Raw genomic sequence first — 21308 nt, 5'->3', positions numbered from 1 at the left:
TTGAAGTTCCTGTTGTCACCTTGGGGTCTCTCTTAGCAGGTGGTTGTTCCACCTGGATTTCTGTCTGGTCTGTCTATGGCTGTAACTCATGCACGTTATCCAGAAAGGATTTTCCATCTTCAAACTCTTCTTCTGCCAGATAGTATGGAGGCAGAGAACGCAATCCTGTGAGTAGCTTTATAATTAACAATGGGGCAGACATTTCAATTTCTTGTTCTCTGTTAGTGGAGGAGAAATCCTTCACAATTGAGACAATTTTTAATTTTTGTTCCTTTTCTCCACATTAAAAAATGACCCTGGTGTCTAACTCTGTCACTTGGGGAGGCATTGTAAATAGGAACAATAGGGCAGCGACTCTCACTTTTTGTGGGCTTACCATCACAGACGAGATAACTCAATCTCCTCTTGAATAGCCACCACTCAAATTTCTATCAGACACTCACCACAAAAAGTAATACGACCCTCGTTAATATTTCTACTTGATATCTCTTCTCAATCCCAAGTTTATTCTCCTCAAACAATTCCAACACAGTTCATAATGGTTCACACATCACATAAGTCAGGTTCGCTGATCCACATGTTCCCACTGTGCATTGCTTCATCACTCATCAACAACATAAATTTTGTCCTCGCTATGTTTAAGACTATAAAGTTTGTCTCAACCTTGTATCTAACCACTGCCCCAAGTTCTTGATCTACTCTGGAGTATAGTATGGCCAGGTTTACTACCTGGTATATCTCAAATGTATTATCCTGATCTAACAAGGTGATAGACACTAACACTACGAGTTTCTTTTTCTCTGATAACGTAACACAACCCAGCACATTATAACATTTCCATAACTACTCAGTGGGATCTACTGGCAATCTCAAATTATGGGGTAACTCAATCTGTATTTTCAGCAATACTTCTGGTAACTTCCCTGGGTTACTATACTCGATGATAAGTGTCCTAATGACAACATATCCACACACACATGCTCTAATAGTATCATTACTTGTTGGTCTGTTTGTTATTAGCTACCTCTTTCTTAAACGTATGTACTTGTGAAAACAATTACCTCAGGCTAGCCCTGTTCTTGACTAGCTCCAATCTCCTTGTAATGTTTAATATCGATACACTTTCTCTGGCTACAGTATCTTTTGATTCATCTCTACCTCTTCTAATTTTCTTTGAACATCACTCTTGGACACCATCCCGAACAACCCACTGAGCGCCTTTTCACTATTAATAACACGGGTCTCTTCTGCCTTGTTCTGCATTCTTTTCAAATAAGACCTCATATCTTTCCATTGGGCTTCTATTACACTATTCTTGCTAGGGAAACCAATAATTGAACATGTTCTACCAACATGGCATAGGGTGACTAGCTACTTTGATCTTTTTAAACAACACATATTCGCTGCTTGCACATCCTTGCTACTGTTAGTATCATCAACATTACTATAATTATTCATCTGTCCATATATGCAACAAGATAGAGAGAACTATTCTGAGCTTTTTTTTCATTATCCGTAGGCTTAAATATTCTTTCCCTAGGTTACGAGTTGTCTTTTCAAGTTATCCTTAAAACGATCTCACTTAATTTTAATGTGGATGTCCAAAAAAAAAAAAAAAAATGAACATAGAGTAAATGTGGTATTTTGGTGATTGCAAAGATTTCAGCCAAACGTGGCATAGTCAAGTCACATTTCTATATTAATTTATCTCTAAACTAATTTAATGACAGTCTATCCATCTGTTAAAAAATTCAGAATACCATCGATACCGTCGGTTTCAAATTCAAACGATGTGCAACTCCATCAGATGCTTAATTAAAATTAAACAAAATCTAAAAAATGAGAACAAAATATTTCTTTTTGAAATCAGATGCAGCTTATAATACATCGACTTCTACCTGCAGACTAACCTCTTTTCTATTCTTGTTTATACGAGTATTTCTTTTCTTTTGGGTCTTTTAACCCTTCTCCTTACCTGGATGTGGGGTATATGCGAAAGGGAAAAATGTATTTTGTGTTGTTGACGTTCAGATTGTGCAGTGTGACATTGGTGGCCAGAGGCCAGGTGTGGTCGATTGGAAAAGAAGAGGGCAGAAACATGCTGTTGTCGAGCGAGTGGCTCACTCCTTCCCAAACCTCAGAACCGAATCCTGATCATAATGTCACAAGCTATTTCGGTGTGTCAAGCAGATTAACATGGCTGACTGGAGACTGAACACTCAGATGTTGAGACCCTTCACTGGGGAGGGGACCTAATTAAATGGCTGGAAAAATTAAAGATGGTGGCAAGGTTGCAAAAAATCGAAGACGTGGTCACCCTGCTGCCGCTCTACTTAGAAGGGGAAGCCCTCACAATTTACCAGCAGATGCGCGATGAAGATAAGGGAGACCTTGCCTCAGTGGAGCAAAGACTGAAATTGGCTTTTGCCGAGAGTCCATTTGAAGCACTCGGCAAGCTTGCAAGTTTGAGGTGGACTAGCGAGTTTGTTGACGTCTTTGCTGCGGAGATCAGGAGACTGGCAGGATTGACTGGTTACATGGGGAGGAGCCTGGAGATGACGGTAAAGCTATACCTAGTGAATGGCTTCTCAGAAGAAATCTCCGCAAACATGCAGAGAATCACTGAGATCAATACAAGGAAGTGGACGATCTCTTGGTCCACGCCAGAGTCCTAGTCAAGAATGTCATGGGCCCAATCATGGCTGCAGCTGTGAGTGGAAATACGTGCACAAGGTCCCACTTGGATGACGAGAGACTGGCGGCAAGGCGACAGGAGGGGGAGACCTCACCTGCTCAAGGACTGCAAAGAGCCGAGACCGGGGTTCACCTGCTACCGATGTGGACGAGTGGGGCACATTAGCCACTATTCGCGAACCAGGGAAACTAGTGAAGGGGAACCATTGCACTAGTGGTTCCCCCTTTTATGTGGAAATGCGCACAACGAAACGTTGCCTCAGTTACCGGTAGTAGTTAATGGGAAGAGAGCCATGGCCTTGTTGACACAGGCTGCACCACAACGTTGGTAGTGAAGAATGTCTCTAGGTCATGGAGCGGAGCCAGGAGTATTAAGACCGTGGATGGCAGGGAGGTGAAATGCCTAGGAGAGATGACAGTGGGAGTACTGGTGCAAGGTGTGCCCATTGGACTGTGAGCCCTGGTGTTGGATCGTCTGGTCGGTAATGTTGATGTGGTTTTAGGTGTAAGTGCGATCAACCAAGTGGGGGGCGCTACGTTGAGAGGGGGCCAAGTAACTTTTGGACGCCTCGGCACAGTAGAGATGGCAGGAGTGGGAGGTGATAGAAACATCAGAATGCAAAAACCGGAGGCTTGCTGCATTGAGGACAAGGATTTCCTGGCAAGGTTTGATGGCGAGAGATGGACAGTGGAATGGAAATGGATCTCCGGGCCTCTGGAACTACGAAACAAAGTCAGCTGCTACAAGAAAACACTGCAAGGAGAAATAAGAAAAGGATTCCAGGAAGAAGTGAAGAGATGGATAGAAGAGGAAATTCTGAAACCGTGGACAGGGGAAGAAAAAGGAGTGCTACCATTACTGGCGGTTGTTCAACCCATCAAGAACAAAGTTAGACCGGTACTGGATTTCAGAGAATTAAACAGACACGTAGCCTGCCACACTCACAAATACCAAATTTCTGGCTGAAAAAACTGAGTGCACTTCATCATCACTATGCCAAGGCATTCAATAGAATCATCAGTGGAGATGAAGAGCCGCCTGAGTGGCTTACTGTAGGCAGTACATCACTTATTCCCAAAAATGAGGACACCCACATGACTAGCAAATATAGGCCAATCTGCTGCCTCACAACAACCTACAAGTTCCTAACAGGGATAATCACTGATGCAACATACGACCATCTCATTGCTGGTGATTACCTTGAAAGTGAGCAGAGGGGGTGTACAAGGAAAAAGCTAGGCACAAAAGACCAACTCCTTGTAAACAGAACCATATTAGAAGACTGCAGGAGACGACACAGAAATCTGTAAATGGCCTGGATTGATTACAAAAAGGCCTTTTACAGTATACCTCATTCATGGATACTTTGCTGTTTGGAGCTGTACAATGTGCACACTGATATTAAATCATTCATTCAAAAACAAATGACAAGATGGTGCACATGAATTACATTACAGCACACAGAAGGAAGGATACAGACCCCAACCATAAAGATCAAGCGAGGAATATTCCAGGGAGACAGCCTCTCACCGCTCTTTTTCTGTCTCACAATGGATTCACTAAGTAAACTACGTAAGCAATCCAATGCTGGATACAATCTCAGCATGGGCAGAAAGAAGGAAGAAACCATCTACTCTTTATGGACGACTTGAAACTCTATGCAGAATCCGAGAAACAACTTGTCTCTTTGATAGGCATTGTTAAAAATTATACAGAGGACATCTGCATGGAGTTTGGATTTGACAAATGCGCTAAGTGCACCATAAAGAAAGGAATAAAGACAACATCAGAATCTTGACAATGGTTCTATTGAAGACCTTGAAGAAGATGCTGTCTATAAATACCTGGGAGTAGAGGAGAATGAGACACTTGAACATGGAAAGATGAGAGAAAAAGTGCAGTGAGAATACTTCAAGCGACTTAAAAAAATTCTCTCATCAAAACTATCACCAAAAAACAAAATCACTGCCATCAATCAATTGGCAATACCCGTTGTCTCTTATGGATTTGGCATAATCAATTGGCCACAAAACTGCATTTTTTATGTAAATTTTTTATGTAAAAACTCAGAAAATGCTGGCCCTTCATAAAGTCATTTACAAACATTAGTGCATGGACAGGCTGTACTTACCACGGAGAGAAGGTGGTTTAGGCCTCACTGAAATAAACCAAGATAGAAATCGAATTGTCTGCCCCTATCGGTTGTGATGGTGTGAGGCAGTAGGCACACCATAACGCGATATCCAATGTGTAACCAGGGCTCGGGCAACAGTTTCTGCGGAAATATCTGCGATGGGGATGGCTTCAGGCCATCTAGAGAATCTGTCGATGCAAGTCAATAAGTATTTGCAGTTTCTCGAATGTGGGAGTGGACTCACTAAATCTATGTGAACGTGTTGAAATCGTGCCTCAGGGGTTGCGAAGGTAGCAAGAGGACTTTTAATATGCCTCTGTACTTTCGATTTCTGGCAAGGGACGCAACTCTTGGTCCATTCGCGAACGTCTCGGTTAATGGCTGTCCAGATGAAACGAGGTCACCAGCTTCTCCGTTGAACGAATGCCAGGATGTGACAAGTTGTGTAATTGAAAGAAGACAGCTCGCCTATGCTTAAGGGGTACATAGGGGCGTTCATGACCGTTCGAAACATCGCACCATATTGTCTCGTTGGAACAAGGTACTGGGACTTGCTTGAAAGTTAGATTTTTGGAGTGACGTAAGCGATTTAGTTCTTCGTCATCCCGTTGGTCGATGGCGATCTGGTGGAGGTCGATCTCGTCAATCGCTTGAATGGCATCGATGTGCATTCTCGACAATGCATCTGCAACTACGTTCTCCTTCCCTCTGATATACTTGATATCCGCAGTAAATTGTGATATGAAATCCAAATGGCGAGCTTCCCTGGGTGAGTGTTTTCCGGGCTTGGCAAGCAAAGCATGCGATAACGGCTTGTGATCCGTAAAAAGCGTGAAAGTGGATCCTTCCAACATATAATGAAAGTGTTTAACTGCGCAGTATGCGGCCAAAAATTCCCTGCTGAAGGTGCTGTATTTGGTTTCAGCGTGCTGAAGACGCCTTGAGAAAAAAGCTAGTGGTTGCCAAGTATTATCCACTAATTGTTGCAGTACACCTCCAATGCCAACGTCGGATGCATCGACGGATAAAGCTAGGGGTGCATCTGGACGGGGGAAAACCAACATTTTCGCTTCTGTTAATGCCTGCTTGACCCTATCGAAAGAACGTAATTCCATTTCGCTTAATGTAATCGTCTCATTTTTTTTTTTTTTATTTCTCTGTACGTCGGTTAATGGCTGAGCGATTTCAGCACAATGGGGGCACGAAACGTCGATAGAAATTAATTAAACCGAGGAACTCTCGAAGTTTACGAAGTGAAGTGGGAGCTTGGTAATCGACTATAGATTGGACTTTCTCTGGAAGGGGACGGATACCTTCTTTGTCGATTAAATGCCCGAGAAACGAAAGTGAGAAAACTCCAAACTCACATTTTTGGGGGTTAATAATAACACCATAATCTGTCAATCTGTGAAATAACTGTTGCAGATGCTGTAAGTGTTCACGTTCTGATGTACTTGCCACGAGGAGATCGTCGATATATGCATAGACGAACGGTAGTCCTCGCAAAACTGCGTCGATAAAGCGTTGAAAAGATTGCCCTGCATTACGTAATCCAAAGGGCATGCGCAAGAATTCGAAAAGGCCGAATGGAGTTGTGATCGCAGTCTTAGAAACATTCTCTGGGTGTACGGGAATCTGGTTGTACGCGCGAACAAGGTCGATTTTGGAGAACACTGTTTTTCCGTGAAGCGAGTTAGAAAAGTCTTGCAAATGCGGAATAGGGTAATTGTCCGGAGTAGTGCGACTGTTAAGTGCGCGGTAATCCCCACAAGGGCGCCATTCGCCGGCTGATTTTTTTGGCACCATGTGGAGTGGCGATGACCAGTTGCTATTAGAGGGTCGAATAATGCCTAAATCCAACATGTGCTGAAATTCTTGTTTAGCCGCCCTTAAACGATCGGGTTTAAGTCTGCGCGGGCGCGCGCTTACAGGCGGTCCCCTTGTTTGGATATGATGAGTGACATCGTGTTTAACTTTGTCACCGTTAAATGTAGGACGAGTTAATTCCGGGAAACCTCGCAGCAAATCTGTATACGGATCCGTGGTGTCTTTACGTATAACTGGGCTGATCTTGGTCGACCCACTGATTATGCCTTGCACGGAACGTCCAGAGTTGTTATCAATGAGTTTGCCACGTTAGACATCTACAAGGATGCCGAAATGGTGCAGAAAATCCGCCCCTAAAATCGGAACGGGTAGCTTTGCGACGATGAAGACCCAGCGTAGTGCGCGCTGTAATCCAAGATTTAATGTTATCGATGTCTCTCCGTAAGTAGGAATGGAGGAGTGATTCAGTGAATCACTGATTCACTGCGCGTAGAAATATATTTGATTGAGGACGCTTCTCTTTCACGAACTTCTTAGGGATGATACTGACTTCCGCACCGGTATCAACGAGAAATCGTATACCAGTGGTTCTATCAGTCACGTACCGGGTGCGACAAATGTTGTTCTTGCCAGGAGTGTCTGCCGCTCCTACTGCCTGGCCTGGGCGTTTCCCGAGAGACGTTTCTTCGTATATGAACATGGCTGGTGGCATCGGTAAGCTCTTTTACCGAAACGCACGTGGTACTTGCAGAGCCCACCGCTGTTCTGAGTGCTGCTAAATCGCCGGGGACGGACTCGCTCAGTGTGTGTGTGTGGGGGGGGGAGGGGGTGCTTATGCATTTTTGGTTTGAGCTCGAGGTCACGTAACTGTTCACTCAGGTCGTGAATCATTTGAGCCTGTCGCTCTAGTTCCTCGCGTATATCCGTGGAGGGGTTTGCGACGTTAGGCGGGGCATCGTTAGAGTTGGGCGTGTGAAACTGGGGCTATGGAAACGGTCACGTCCATAATTTTGTCGGCTAATTCCGCTAGCTCCTCGATGGTTGTGGAGTCATTCGAAGAGGCGAGTATCATTTGAATACTCGATGGCAGTCTATTAACGAAAAGTTGTTTAAGTATGTCCGGCGGTAGTGAGTTCTCACCCATCAACAGCTTCATACGTCTGAGTAACTGCGATGGTTTCCGATCTCCGAGTTCTTCTTCTACGAGAAGTTGACGAAGGCGTTTTTGCTGTGAATCGGTTGTCCTCCGAATCAATTCCGATTTGAAATAATCGTAGCTGATCGATCCAGGGGTGCCATTATCAAGTCGCGAACCTCCGCCATTACTTCATGCGTTAATGCGGCCACCACGTGGTTGAATTTCGTCACATCGCTCAGAATCCTTTGCGTGTAGAACCATACGCGTGCGAACCATAATGTTGGATCGTGCGTCCAAAAAGGAGGAATCCTCAAAATAGCCTGAGTAGCCGTCGTTGAAGGAAGCGCCTCACTGTCCATCGTGGGGAACGCGCGGAAGAGAACGATGATCGCAGAAAATCTCCGTGAGATCCTTTACGCCTAGAAAAACCGATGTGCCGCTAAGGTCGCCATGTACGTCATTCGGTGTGCGCGTAGTGGCTAAGAATTTTCCCTTGTGTGATTACAGGTAATATCCACATTTCCTTGCGTGTTCTGCCAAAGTCTGACGAAGAAGAGGGGTCACCAGTGAAGCGAGGTGCTCGCTGGGCAAAAACAACGAGCAGCAGCATCTCACTTACGATTAATTTTTCAAAACATTTATACGAAAGTAAACATCTGGAAAAATCAATTAAAAACAAACAAATCATCAGACTTAGCTCTTTGTAATAGATGTGAATTTATTTGCCTGGAATATCTCACTCGTGTTACTTTTTAGTCCGAAGATAAAGAAAAGAAATCCTTCTTGACCGGTTCAATGTTTTTTGACGCTACGTTGGAAATTAATTTTTTTTAGGAAATGCGTCGAGTAAGGAGCTGAAGGAAAGATAAGAATGTTTTTCTTTCTTTTTGTGTGTTGTTTCATCAAGGAAAATCGGCACAAGGTGTGTGGCGCACAAGCGACGGAGCGTGACAGTAACGCGTCTAAACTTTTCGGGTGCCGAGCAAAAAAAAAAGATCGAGAGAGTTCTTGAAATTTGGCGCCACGCCTTTTTTTGTCTTTTTTTCGGAGCTCTCCGGAAACGGTGAAATGTTCAAATGTCCTGACAAAATAAATTCCCGGGTAGACGCTACAGCCATGCATTATTCGGCTCGCTAAAAAAAAAAAATTGTTAATTTATTTATCAAAGATTTTAAAATGGCTTTTTTCGTATAAATATTAAATTTTTTTTTTGTTTTGCTTAACTTAAATTAATTATTTTACTTAACATATTCACTGAATTTCACACTTCAAAACTCAAAAGCGGGATAATTAAACACAATCGAAGTTCTGATATTCAGACGTCAAAATAAGGTATGCAAACAATTTTTTTTTTTTAAATCTATATTTCTGTCCCTTACAACAACACAATATGTTGTGTTCAGGTTCAGATGATTATTTTAAGTATATTTGTACACCACCACCTCAAAACAAGGGGGAATTTTGTAAGTAAAAAAAAATATATATATATATATATATAAATATCGTTTATAAAAAATAAGTACACTGTTATAAAGTTCATTCTTCTCTTAATAATCGCTGAAAATTTCGTATTGATCGGATAATTATCTGATTTTTGGTAGATTTTTAAAAAGACGGTCCGTCAAAAAGTACTTACCTGCCCCCCCCCCCCAGTTTTGGCGGTGCACACACACACATATATATATATATATATATATATATATATATATATATATTCAGTAAATTTACAGTAAGTTTTTATTATTTTTTTATTTATTGTATTTCTGTTTGTTTTTCCCGGTTTAAAATTCATCTGCTTGGCTTAATCCGGTGACTGCCAGTTAAGCCCGCCGAACCATAACTGACGGAAAATCCCGAGGATCTGGGTCAAATTCTGCCAAACGTATCCAAAACAAAATATTTCTAAAATAGTGTTGTTTTTGTTTCATTTGTTCCCGCCAGAAGAATTATTGCAAATGATCGTTGCTTTATTCGTACGTCGAAAAAAAATCTTATTAAAAAAGAATTCACATAAAAAAAAAAAATCTGTTTTTTTTTTTTAAATCTCGTTTCAAAAAATAAATTTTGTAATGTTTAAATAAATTGTTTTATTGTAATAAATTTCTGTTTAAAACATCGATGATAAAATGTATTATTTCAAAAATTAAAAAATATATTCTTTACAAAATTCCTAAACGTTAAAATAACACTAACATTCAACCAGGCTGACTGACTAGAGGCCGCGATCAAAATTCGAAAAGCGTCTCTTATTTTGGATTAAAATTGATTTTCCTACCGCTTGTTTCTTTTTTTTTTTTTTTTAATTGAAAAACTTCAGTTGAAATATTGTTCCAATAGAACCAACAACATATATTAAATTTAATTTAACAGTTTCCGTTGAATATAAGAAACAGGTTTAAAAGCTTAATATAAAAAAAAAAAAAAAAGTTGGAAGCAATAGTAACTTTTTAGTTGCCCCCCTTTGATTTGTTATTGCTATGGTTACCTAAATTTCTCCAACGCACAAACTCATAGTTGAAAGCGCGTAAGAGTTACCTCTAAAGGTAAGCAAAATTTGAATATTTGTTTAAGGTCTGGTTCAAATCCTGCACGAGTATGCTTCTCCAGTTTAAAGCCGGTTTTTCCGTGAGTTTCGCTCGTCGCGGCGAACGATGGAAACCGCCGGGCGCCGGGGCGCCGGATCATATTGAGTGAGTAAAAGAGACCCAAGCGGCCAAGCGGCTTTAAGGTACTTGTACAGTTTAATCAAGACATTAAAAAATTGAAAATACCGAAAAAAGGTTATACTGCACGTATCCGTTATGGAACAAAGTTCTCCGATAAAGAAATTTCACTTAATTTCATCAAGTTTTTTTTTTTTTTTTTTTTTTTTTTTTTTACAGCGAAAAAACAATTTATTATGATATCGAGCAAAAGGTTCGATTTGTAAGAAGAAAAGCCAGTATTAAAGATGTGGAGAGGGAGTATCGGCGCTTTTCATTGAGTTATCTCCCCGTGGCGTGTTTAACAAATTCTATAATGGCTGACTTCAACGCGTTCTCATAAGAACGTGTTTTTCTGCTGTACCCCCCCCCCCAAAAAAAAATACTCCATCAAATTAAATGAAATGTTGGTACTTGTACAGTTTAATCAAGATATTCAAAAATGAAAATATCGAAAAAAGGTTATATTGTATGCATCCGTTTTGGACTGAAGATCTCCGAAAATATTTTTCATTTAATTTGATTGAGTAGTTTGTTTTTTTTTTGTTTTTTTTCGATATTTTCATTTTTGAATATCTTGATTAAACTGTACAAGTACCTGACATTTTCTTTTTCGGAGATCTTCAGTCCAACACGCCTGTGGAATTGTCTTCCGTTATCCTGCTTTCCAGCTTACTACGATATGGTTGTCTTCAAGTCCAACGTAAACAAATTCTTGATGAGCCGTTCCACTTGTTAACAAATTTCCATTACTAACGATTACTATATTGTCCAATTGACTACTGTACACTCTTAACCCTTATCCTCGAGTAGTCTCTGGGCCTTGATAAGTGGTTATGTCTATGTAAGAAAAAAAAAGATTAATCCTTTTTTTCAACGATAAATCGTTAGCTAAAAGTACGGCAGCTATCAGAATTTTTGTAGGAATTTTTGACACCCCTTACACGAAACTGCGAATACAATATAAAAATCTCGGAATTTCTCTGTTAAAAGTGGGTTATTTATTTTCTTTATGGATTATACTTCCAAAATAAACTATTACAGTTGTTTTAAAAGTAATAGAAATATTTTTTTTTTTTTTTAAAAACAGTAATGAATTTTCCGAACTCAATATTTTTCAATCTTTAAACTTTAAAAATCTATCAAAATTTTTCTATTGATTCTATTTTTACGATATTTTCAGGGTCAGTGTGAAATTTTATGTTCTTTCCAATAAATCGAATATAATATTTTAGACAAACGTTTTTTTTTTTTAAATTCACGACCCCCCCCCCATCCCAATTTTTAAGTGTCTATTAAAAAGTAAATACTTAATTTAGTACCTGGAAAGTAAATAATTAATTTACTCACAAATTGAAGAGAAAAGGTCAATACATAATATATTCAAATTTAAAAAAAAAAAGACATCGTGTTCTTTTAGAATTTTACCTGTAAAGTTTGAAGTTTAAAACCTTTTTTTTAAACCACGTTATTTGTTTTTTCTTTTTTTTTTTTTAATGAAATCTTGGTCCTTGCTCCTTTAATTGAAAAAAAAAATTAGGGCTTGAATTGCATTTTTCGAAGAGTTATAAGCTTGGAAAGATGGGGTGGAAATATTCGCTATTTTCACAAAATTTCTGACACCGCTACGGCAGTATTGCCGTTATGCCCGGGTAGGTTAGTGTACAGTACTGTCTACACGTTGAAATAACTGTAAAAACGTGAAATTAGTTTTGTTTGTAATAACTTCTAATAAGCCGTAAACATACTGATCTAGCATAAATCAAATAGTAGTCATATTTTCCTGAAATTTTCGATACTTATTCATTTTTAAAAGAACTTGCATAATAAAAGAAGGTTTATGAGAGGAAAACTTTGGTAAATTTTTACGACGTGGCCCAGCCCAGCGTCGTTTAATGAAAGTCTACTTTTTTTTTGCCTAATACGCTTACACGGCCTATTTACAAAGTGCCGGCGCGCCTTCATGCAGCCATGTTTTTTACGTAATGAAAGCAATTGAATTTTACGAGTTAATTTTTTTTTTCAATTTTTAAACTTTAAAAATCTATCAAAATTTTTCTATTGGTTAAATTTTTACTATATTTTCAGGGTCAACGTGAAATTTTATGCTCTTTCCAATAAACCGAATATAATATTTTAGATAAACGTTTTTACCCTCCCCCATTTTGAAATGTCTATTAAAATTTTAATAATTAATTTACTCACTAAAGTTTTATATGTAACGTGCATCCAGGAGATAAGCGCCCGCGTGTTTGTGTGTTGTGTGGGTACGTGGGAGAGACGGATGAGGGGAAAAGACTTACCTCGAGACCAGCTCAGCGTTACCGACCAAAAATAGAAAAGAAAGACCAAGATGGCGGCCGCCGTCTTCTGTGAATTATGATGTCTCGCAAAGTCACACAAATTCTCGGAATATGCAAATTTAGCCGGCCTAGAACGACGATAAAAGCGGGTGATGAGAAAGACGTGGGGTGAGCGACGATTGAGTTGGCCGGGGAATCGTGTAGCTGTTGCTTCTCGTGCCGTGTAAGGATATTTTACCGTTGTTGGATTCCGTGCAGAACCGGTGTATAAAGATTATTGAATTGCTGCAACATTTATAACATCTTTTTCTGAACTTGCCGTGTTAAAGAGAGAGTCGGACGCCATCTTGAATTTTTCCTTACGCATATTTGTTACAAGCTATTTCGGCCATTTGGCCTCTAGGACTATGACCGAGTCGAAATTCGACTTAAAGCTCATACCCGAGTTTGACGGGTCTACGTCCATCGTCGACTGAGTTGAAAGGGTCGAGCTGACGTGCGACCTTTGTGAGGTGAAAAGGGTACACACTTTGATTCCCCTGAGATTGGCTGGGGGTGCCTTGAGTGTATATCAGCAACTCAGTGCTGCCGAAAAGGGAGATGTCACCGCAATTAAAGCTGCGCTGTACAAGGCATTTGCCATGGATCCTTGTACGGCCTATGAAAAATTTGCTTCCAGAAAACTTCTACCGGAGGAAAGCGTGGACGTTTTCTTCTCTGAGTTAAAGAAACTCGCAGTTCTGTTCGGTGGAGGGGTGTCGGAGTGGACGCTCGCGTACGCGTTTGTGGCGGGCCTTCCCACTCGGGTGAAGCAGCTACTGAGAGCCTCAACCAGCGTTTCAACAACGACCATGGAACACTTGATGGAACGTGCTCGAGCCATCATCAAAGATGAGGAGGACCTGGGGGAACCAATTGTGATGGCGACACAGACAGGCCAGATTGGTGCTCGGGAGATTCCGAATCAGAACCCTGCAAGCAATGGGAAATGTTTTCACTGCGGCCGACGCGGACATTTTTCAAGGAATTGCACCAACAGGGGGCGTGTGCGCTGTTTTAATTGTGGTGGTTTGGGGCATCTAGCCGAAAACTGTGCGGGAAACATATCAGGGGAGAGGACGTCAGCGCCGCCTTGCTCCCCGAGCAAAATTTGAACAAGGCGCAACCAGTGATGACTGTCTACGTAAACAGGATACCCTGCTCAGCACTTCTCGACTCAGGCTGTTCGCATACTATAATGAGCGCCAGGCTCTGTCCAAGTTGGACTAAGAGGAAGATCAAAGTCACCACGATAGACATGCTGTGGAGCTGGAACTGTCAAGATCTACACGGACACCGGTGCAGCCACTAAGATCAATGTGCTCGTGACCCAAGGAAATCTCCTAGGGTTTGACCTGTTGCTCAGATACGATGCCATCAAGGCGCTGGGGGGAGTCGCAATTCATCGGGATGGAAAGGTGCGATTCTTGGAGGCCCCAGTGTGTGCAGCGCTCCATATCGATCGGCCGGATTTTACAGTGGACTAAGACTCGCGCAAGAGGGCCTGGATTGCATCTTGGAAGTGGACCGAGGGAATGGCACCGACTAAACTCAAGAATGGGGTTGCAGAGTACCCTATACCCAGTGAGGCCTGAGCAGAATACGAAAGGGAACTAAAGACGTGGATCCAAGATGGCTGGTTAATCCCCTACCCTGAAGACAAGCTTGGGCCTCCCAAGGGTCTAATACCCTTGATGGCAGTAGTCCAGCATAGCAAGTCGAAAGTACGGCCCTTGCTGGACTATAGGGAGCTTAACAAGCATATTGAAGCCTACACTGCCGATGCTGACGTATGCACCAGCAAGTTGAGGGAATGGCGTCAGAAAGGCACTAATGTCTCGATATTGGATTTGCGAAAAGCCTATTTACAGGTGCGAGTTGATGAGACGTTGTGGCCGTTCCAGACAGTTTGGTTCCAGGGGCAGAGGCTTACACGCCTTGGCTTTGGCCTAAATGTGGCACCACAGATCATGAAGACTATTGTCAACACAGTATTGTCCCAAGAAAAGCCCATGAGGGACTCAACGTCAGCTTACATTGATGACGTATACGTCAATGAAGATGTACAGTCTGCGTCGTTTTGTCAAAGAAAAGTTGTCTCAGTTTGGTCTGGAATGCAAGAATCCCGAACATTTAAGGGAAGGAGCATGTGTATTGGGATTGGATGTTTATGAAGAAGATGGCACCCTACAATGGAGGCGTGGCAGTGAAATTCCAAGCATCCCCAACCTCGTTACAAGGCGGACCGTTTTTTCTTGGTTTGGAAAACTTGTTGGTCACTTACCGGTCTGTGGCTGGCTCCGCGCAGCTGTTGGTGTAATTAAACGCAGAGCAAATTTAACAACCACTGGTTGGGATGACATATCCGATGATGTCCTACTAACTCTGATGATTAAGGAGACACTGGAGAGAGTGAACAAGAAGGACCCTGCCTGTGGGCGGTGGTGTGTTAACGGAGACAACGTAGGTGTGTGGGTTGATGCCAGTTCTTTGGCGTTGGGAGTATCGTTGGAGCAAGGACGAAACGCGTTCGAGGATGCGTGTTGGCTGCGGCCTGTAACAGATTCTCAGCATATCAACCTGGCAGAGCTGGACGCTGTTGTAAAGGGGGTAAATCTGGCCCTGCAGTGGCAGTCTAAGAAGTTGACCTTGTACACAGATTCTCTCTGTGTCTACCACTGGGTGTCTGACACACTTTCAGGACGGACACGAATCCGTACCAAGGCAGCAAGCGAAATGTTAATACGGAGAAGGCTAGACACGCTAAAAAACCTGGTATCTGAGTATGGGCTATCACTGAGCGTCACTCTGGTGCCATCACATTGTAATCGTGCTGACCAACTGACCCGAGTACCTCACAAGTATGAAGCTGCGAAGATGGGGATGGAGATTACTGCTCGATCTTGTGCAGTTGCAATCGACCCATGTCAAATACAAAAAATTCATGCACAGAGCGGACATCTGGGTATCAAGAGGACCCTTTATTTTGTGAGGCGCGTATACCCAGCAGTGACCAAGATGGATGTCAGACAGATCGTCAGAAATTGTGAGGCTTGCCAGTCTATTGATCCTGCACCAGAGCGATGGCAGAAGGGTCGCTTGGAAGTTGAGAGTGTGTGGCAGCGGCTGGCCATGGATATTACTCATTACAGTGGCAAGCCCTTTCTAACTCTCATTGATTGCGGGCCTACGAGATTTGCGGTGTGGTGGCAGATGACCAGACAGGATTCAGCAAATGTTGTTCGCCACCTATCATCCATTTTTTTTGAGCGAGGTGCGCTGGAAGAGCTCCTGACTGACAATGATGCAGCGTTTTGTAGCCAGCAAGTCCGGCAGTTGTTAGATGAGTGGGGCGTCCGACTACGGTTGCGATGTGCGCATGTGCCGTCAGGAAATGGCATTGCTGAAAGAAGCCATCGCAGCATCAAGAGAATTGCTGCCAGGAAGCGATGTACTATTACGGAAGCCACATATTGGTACAACATTACGCCAAAGGACGGGACGTCCCCTTCAACTGCACCTGCGAATGCTATTTACACGTACCGAGTCGGAGTGAAGGGAATCAACACTACGCAGCCAGCCTACAAGGGAACATATAACAGATATGAAGTGAGAGATCCAGTGTGGGTGCGGCCCCCAGGAAATCGGTGCACCGACAAGTTTAAGCGAGGACAAATATCTGGAGTGATTAGCCAGCAGTCTGTTTTGGTCAATGGAACCCCACGACATGTGCGAGATCTTCGCCCAGCTACCGAGGTGCGTCACACAACTACAGAAGAAAGCAGTGAAGCGTCTAGCGATGAGCTGCCGATGCACGGATTCAGTGAGCCCCCTCCAGAGACTGATAGCGATACTTCATCTGATGAGGCGGAACCAGATCCAGAGCCCGAATCTGAAACAGTGAATGAACCTCTTCGCAGAAACACACGGACTAAAAGGCCACCCCCCCAGTGCTCTCTATGTGATCATCAGATCAGGGGGGAGTGTAACGTGCATCCAGGAGATAAGCGCCCGCGTGTTTGCGTGTTGTGTGGGTACGTGGGAGAGACGGATGAGGGGAAAAGACTTACCTCGAGACAGCTCAGCGTTACCGACCAAAAATAGAAAAGAAAGACCAAGATGGCGGCCGCCATCTTCTGTAAATTATTATGTCTCGCAAAGTCACACGAATTCTCGGAATATGCAAATTTAGCCGGCCTAGAACAACGATAAAAGCGGGTGATGAGAAAGACGTGGGGTGAGCAACGATTGAGTTGGCCGGGGAATCGTGTGGCTGTTGCTTCTCGTGCCGTGTAAGGATATTTTACCGTTGTTGGATTCCGTGCAGAACCGGTGTATAACGGTTATTGAATTGCTGCAACATTTATAACATCTTTTTCTGAACTTGCCATGTTAAAGAGAGAGTCGGACGCCATCTTGAATTTTTCCTTCCACATATTTGTTACATTATATATCACAAATTGAAGATAAAAGATCAATAAATAATATATTGTAAATTAAAACAAAAAAGAAGTGTTTTTTGAAAATTTACCTGTAAAGTCCAAAGTGTAAAATCTTTTTTTTTAAACCACATTGTTTTTTTTGTTTTCTTTAATTGGAAGCTTGTGTTCTGCTTATATTGTCCAGTAAGTATTGGACGCTGATGACAAATTTTTCTATTTCATTCAATGTTTTCTTTTTTTAGATATTAAAAAAAAAAAAAATTCACTCGATAAAGAAGAATTAAAATATATTAAATCAAAAATTTATGTATTTTTTTGAGAAAAAAAAAATCCTCGACTTTTTTTTTTTTAAAGGCAAAAACTTATAAGTAAAACTTGACTAGTTTTCATTTATGGGGACACATATTTCTTGATGCACAAGGCTAGATGGCTAACGCAAACATGTGGTTTTTACTTTCTTCTATCCATCTGTAGTTTTAAACAAGAACAAACACTATTTCTGGTGTTTCGATAAGAATGTAAAAATGCTTATGTAATGGTGGCTTTTTCTAATAGTCGTTTCAAAAAATTCTTTTATTTAAAAAATAAATGGAATTTAAAATATAAATATGGATAAATTCTTAACAATGAAGAATGGAAGCACACATTGAATAGTATTTTTATAGGTAAGTGATTTTTTGAATTTATATCGATTTTTTATAATCGAAGTAAGTAAAATTTCGTTGATTTTCTTCAAATCTTTTTTAAAGAAAACCGATTTAAAGAAAGAAATATTGCCTAATTTGCTATTAAACCTGTTATTTTTTAAAATTTGGTCTTTGCTCCTTTAACTGAAAAAAAATTAGGGTTTGAATTACATTTTTCAAGTAGTTATAAGCTTGGAAAGATAGGAGGTCGAATTATTCAATTTTTTTCATGCATTCTTAATGTCGGTTTTTGACACTGCTAGTGGGGAGATGGGGAGAAATTACATTTGAAACATGAAATAACGATAAATTTAATTAATCTTTGGGGGTGTGTGGGAAGGGGGGATTAGATTTTTTTATGAGGATTCTGTACTTTCACCTAACAATTTCATAAACAAAACGAACCCCAAAATATGACAAATTCAATTTTTTGATGGATTTTTCTGATGGAGATTACATTAGAAACATAAAATAACGAAAAATTTAGTTTAAATGCTTTTGGAATTAATTTTGGTAAATGTGACCTAGTAGACCAACAGTGTAGGTTGTGTGTTGGTGACCAACACACAACCTACCTTTAAAACTTGTTTTGTAGGGTATTCGGGTGTGCGGAAAACGAATATCGCATTTAACATTGAGGCCGGCAACTAGTTTACACGATATTGCAAACATACTTTTCCGCATGTTTCATGTCGTAAAGTGGCGGCCATATTGTTTATGCAGTGCGCAGAAACGAGTGGGGGGGGAGCATAATGAAATTACAAGATAACGTGGAGCTAATCGTTATTATTAATATTATTATTATTATTATTATTATTATTATCAATAACTGAAAAAAAATGAAAAAAAATAGGCAGATTTGCCGTTTAGTTGTACAAATATTCTCGAACCAGGTAATTACTAAAAGGGACTCTTAAAGGTTGACACTGGTATCTCTTAGCAGAAGCTTTTTTTTTTTAAATTTTTTTTTACGTTTCAGTGTTTCACAAACTTTAAAATTGAAAATGTAATCATGTGATTAAATGCGATTAAAACTAACCACTTTGTTTAACAAATTAAAATATAATGCAAGATGAAGTTTTAAAATGATTAAATATATTTTATTTTATAATTTTAAATTAAAAGCATTGACCAATAAAAATGAAATTTTGGGTACTTATGTATGTTTGGTGCCGTGCTGAAATGATAACGTTATTTTTAAAAACATTCTTAGTGAGGAGGTGAGGATGTTTTGTAACTATTCTGTACTTCCACCTTACAATTTACAAAAAAAAAAGGTATCGTGAAAGTTGAATTTAAACTGGAAAAAAGAAAAAAAAAAACTATATATTATTCCTTATTGGAATTTTTTATTTTTGGGATGAGCAGTGTATGTTAGTTTTATTTTATTTCGGACTATTAGTCTCATCTTATCTTTTTATTGGTGCACAACGTTTCGGCCAACTTCCTCTGGCCTTCGTCAGGTGGTAACCGCGACGGATAGGAACTTCGAATCTCCTAACTGCATTCTCAGCCATCACTGCCATCCGTAGTTATTGTCGTCTCACCACCACGGATGGCAGTGATGGCTGAGAATGCAGTTAGGAGATTCGAAGTTCCTATCCGTCACGGTTACCACCTGACGAAGGCCAGAGGAAGTTGGCCGAAACGTTGTGCACCAATAAAAAGATAAGATGAGACTAATAGTCCGAAATAAAATAAAACTAAAAAAAAAACTATATAAAAATAGCGAGGTACCATCTGCCATCGTATGCATCCGAGAACAATATCTACGGTAAAATTAAACAAAAATTTGGTGCTTATGCATTTTTGGTACCACACTATTTTATTGGAATTTATTTATGTAGCTCCTCCTGCTAATGGTGCTTGTCCCTCTTATGCTCTGTGAATTGGCTAGCAGTGATCTCTACCCCCACCCCCTTAGGGGTCGCATGTATTATAAAAACCTTGGGAGATCTCACCTCAGCCTCTTTTTCAACCCCATTTAATGATCTCAAGACGTCTTTTACGTAGCTCGCCGCATGGAGAATTAACAGGCCACATGGGGAAATTATTTATTGAAAAGTAAGCCTTTCTTTTGAAGTCGCCATCATTATCGCTTTTATGCGTTGTTGTTGTTTTATTTATATATTGACTGTTTCATTTATTATTACCGTTTTTAATGGGCTATGGCTGTGGCATGCCGTATGCCGTCTCCATTGAACAATGATGAAATAGGGGTGGAAGTTGCTCTTCCCTCCCCTACAAATTCCGAATGGAACAAGCCATCGAAAATAACGATTAATGTCACTGAATTCATCGAAAAGGCTAAAGGATACGAGCACCTTGTTGTTGAAAATGGTTTACTTGTGGACTTACCAAAGTTGGAGATTATTAGAAAGAAAAGCCTGATCGTCTTTGTGGCCGACAGGAAGACTAAAAAAGTGATTAGAGCAAGCTCGGAAATTGTCTTCAAGCTGTTGCCGACAGTGGGGCATAAACTCCTGCGTATCATAAAATGTAAAGGTTACAATACCTGGAATACCCTTTTTTCTACGGAAGACGAGTGTGTAAAAATCTCCCAAACAGAGATTATCACATCAGAATACTAAAAGAATTTTACGCATGGAATACATGGGGAAAGGACAACAATCTCTGTCTTCAATGTTCCGTTCTATGTGGAGGGTGAACACCTTGATGCATTCCCTCTTTTAATTTGGTGATATAGTAGCAGTAACAAATGAGGAGTACCAAGGTATTTGGACTAGTGTTGGGACGATTCCTAATTTTTATACGATTCCGATTCCGATTCCAGGAAAATATTGATTAACGATTCCGATACCAAGTACGATTCCGATTCCGATTCCTAGAGAATTATCGTTTTGAAATATACCAGGTAGTTTTATACTTATGGTCGGTAGTTCCCAAATATGTTCCCTAACTTTGGAAGAGATATTTTATGTCTACACCGTCGTGTTTTGGTTTAAATAAAATTATTATATAGTAAACTAAACGGGAAAATTAGCAAAATTTACTTTAGAGAAAATTTATTTTACTTAATTGGAATACAGAAAAAAAAACTCAAAGAAAATAGAATTTATCCTTCAGAGCAAAAACAAATAAAATAGAATTTATATAACAGAACAAATACAAGAAAATTAGAGAATAAATACACACGATTCATTATTTTGGTCCTCATAATTAACAGATTTAATGAATTAAATAAAAAAAATATAGCGGAAGAGAAAGAAAATATATACTAATTAAATAGAAAAAAGATAAATATTTGATTTAATAATTTATAAATGAACGTGCGTAATGAAAAAAAAAACAATATACCACGTGACATGGCGCCGTAGATAC

The 21308-nt window shown here is 40.4% G+C and overlaps 1 protein-coding gene across 5 annotated transcripts in view; it reads left to right on the top strand.

Annotated features, from left to right (window-relative positions):
* The window catches only part of LOC145268204 (dynein axonemal assembly factor 6-like), a 461727-nt gene that overhangs the window by 44245 nt on the left and 396174 nt on the right, over nucleotides 1-21308 (top strand). The window contains exon 1 of one of the 5 annotated variants that reach the window (XM_080123469.1): nucleotides 8915-9126. The exons of 1 other annotated variant lie outside the window; for it this stretch is intronic. The gene's annotated coding sequence lies outside the window, so the exon portion shown is untranslated. Of the gene's footprint in view, nucleotides 1-8914; nucleotides 9127-10050; nucleotides 10338-10358; nucleotides 10523-21308 lie in introns of those variants that run through there. 3 more of the 5 variants (XM_080123471.1, XM_080123467.1, XM_080123468.1) reach the window with 3 other exon arrangements.

The sequence above is a fragment of the Euprymna scolopes genome, chromosome 43, assembly GCF_053919585.1.
Source record: "Euprymna scolopes isolate OS-2025 chromosome 43, ASM5391958v1, whole genome shotgun sequence".
NCBI classification, from domain to species: Eukaryota; Metazoa; Mollusca; class Cephalopoda; order Sepiida; family Sepiolidae; genus Euprymna; species Euprymna scolopes.
This window is presented reverse-complemented; position numbering and strand designations above follow the sequence as displayed.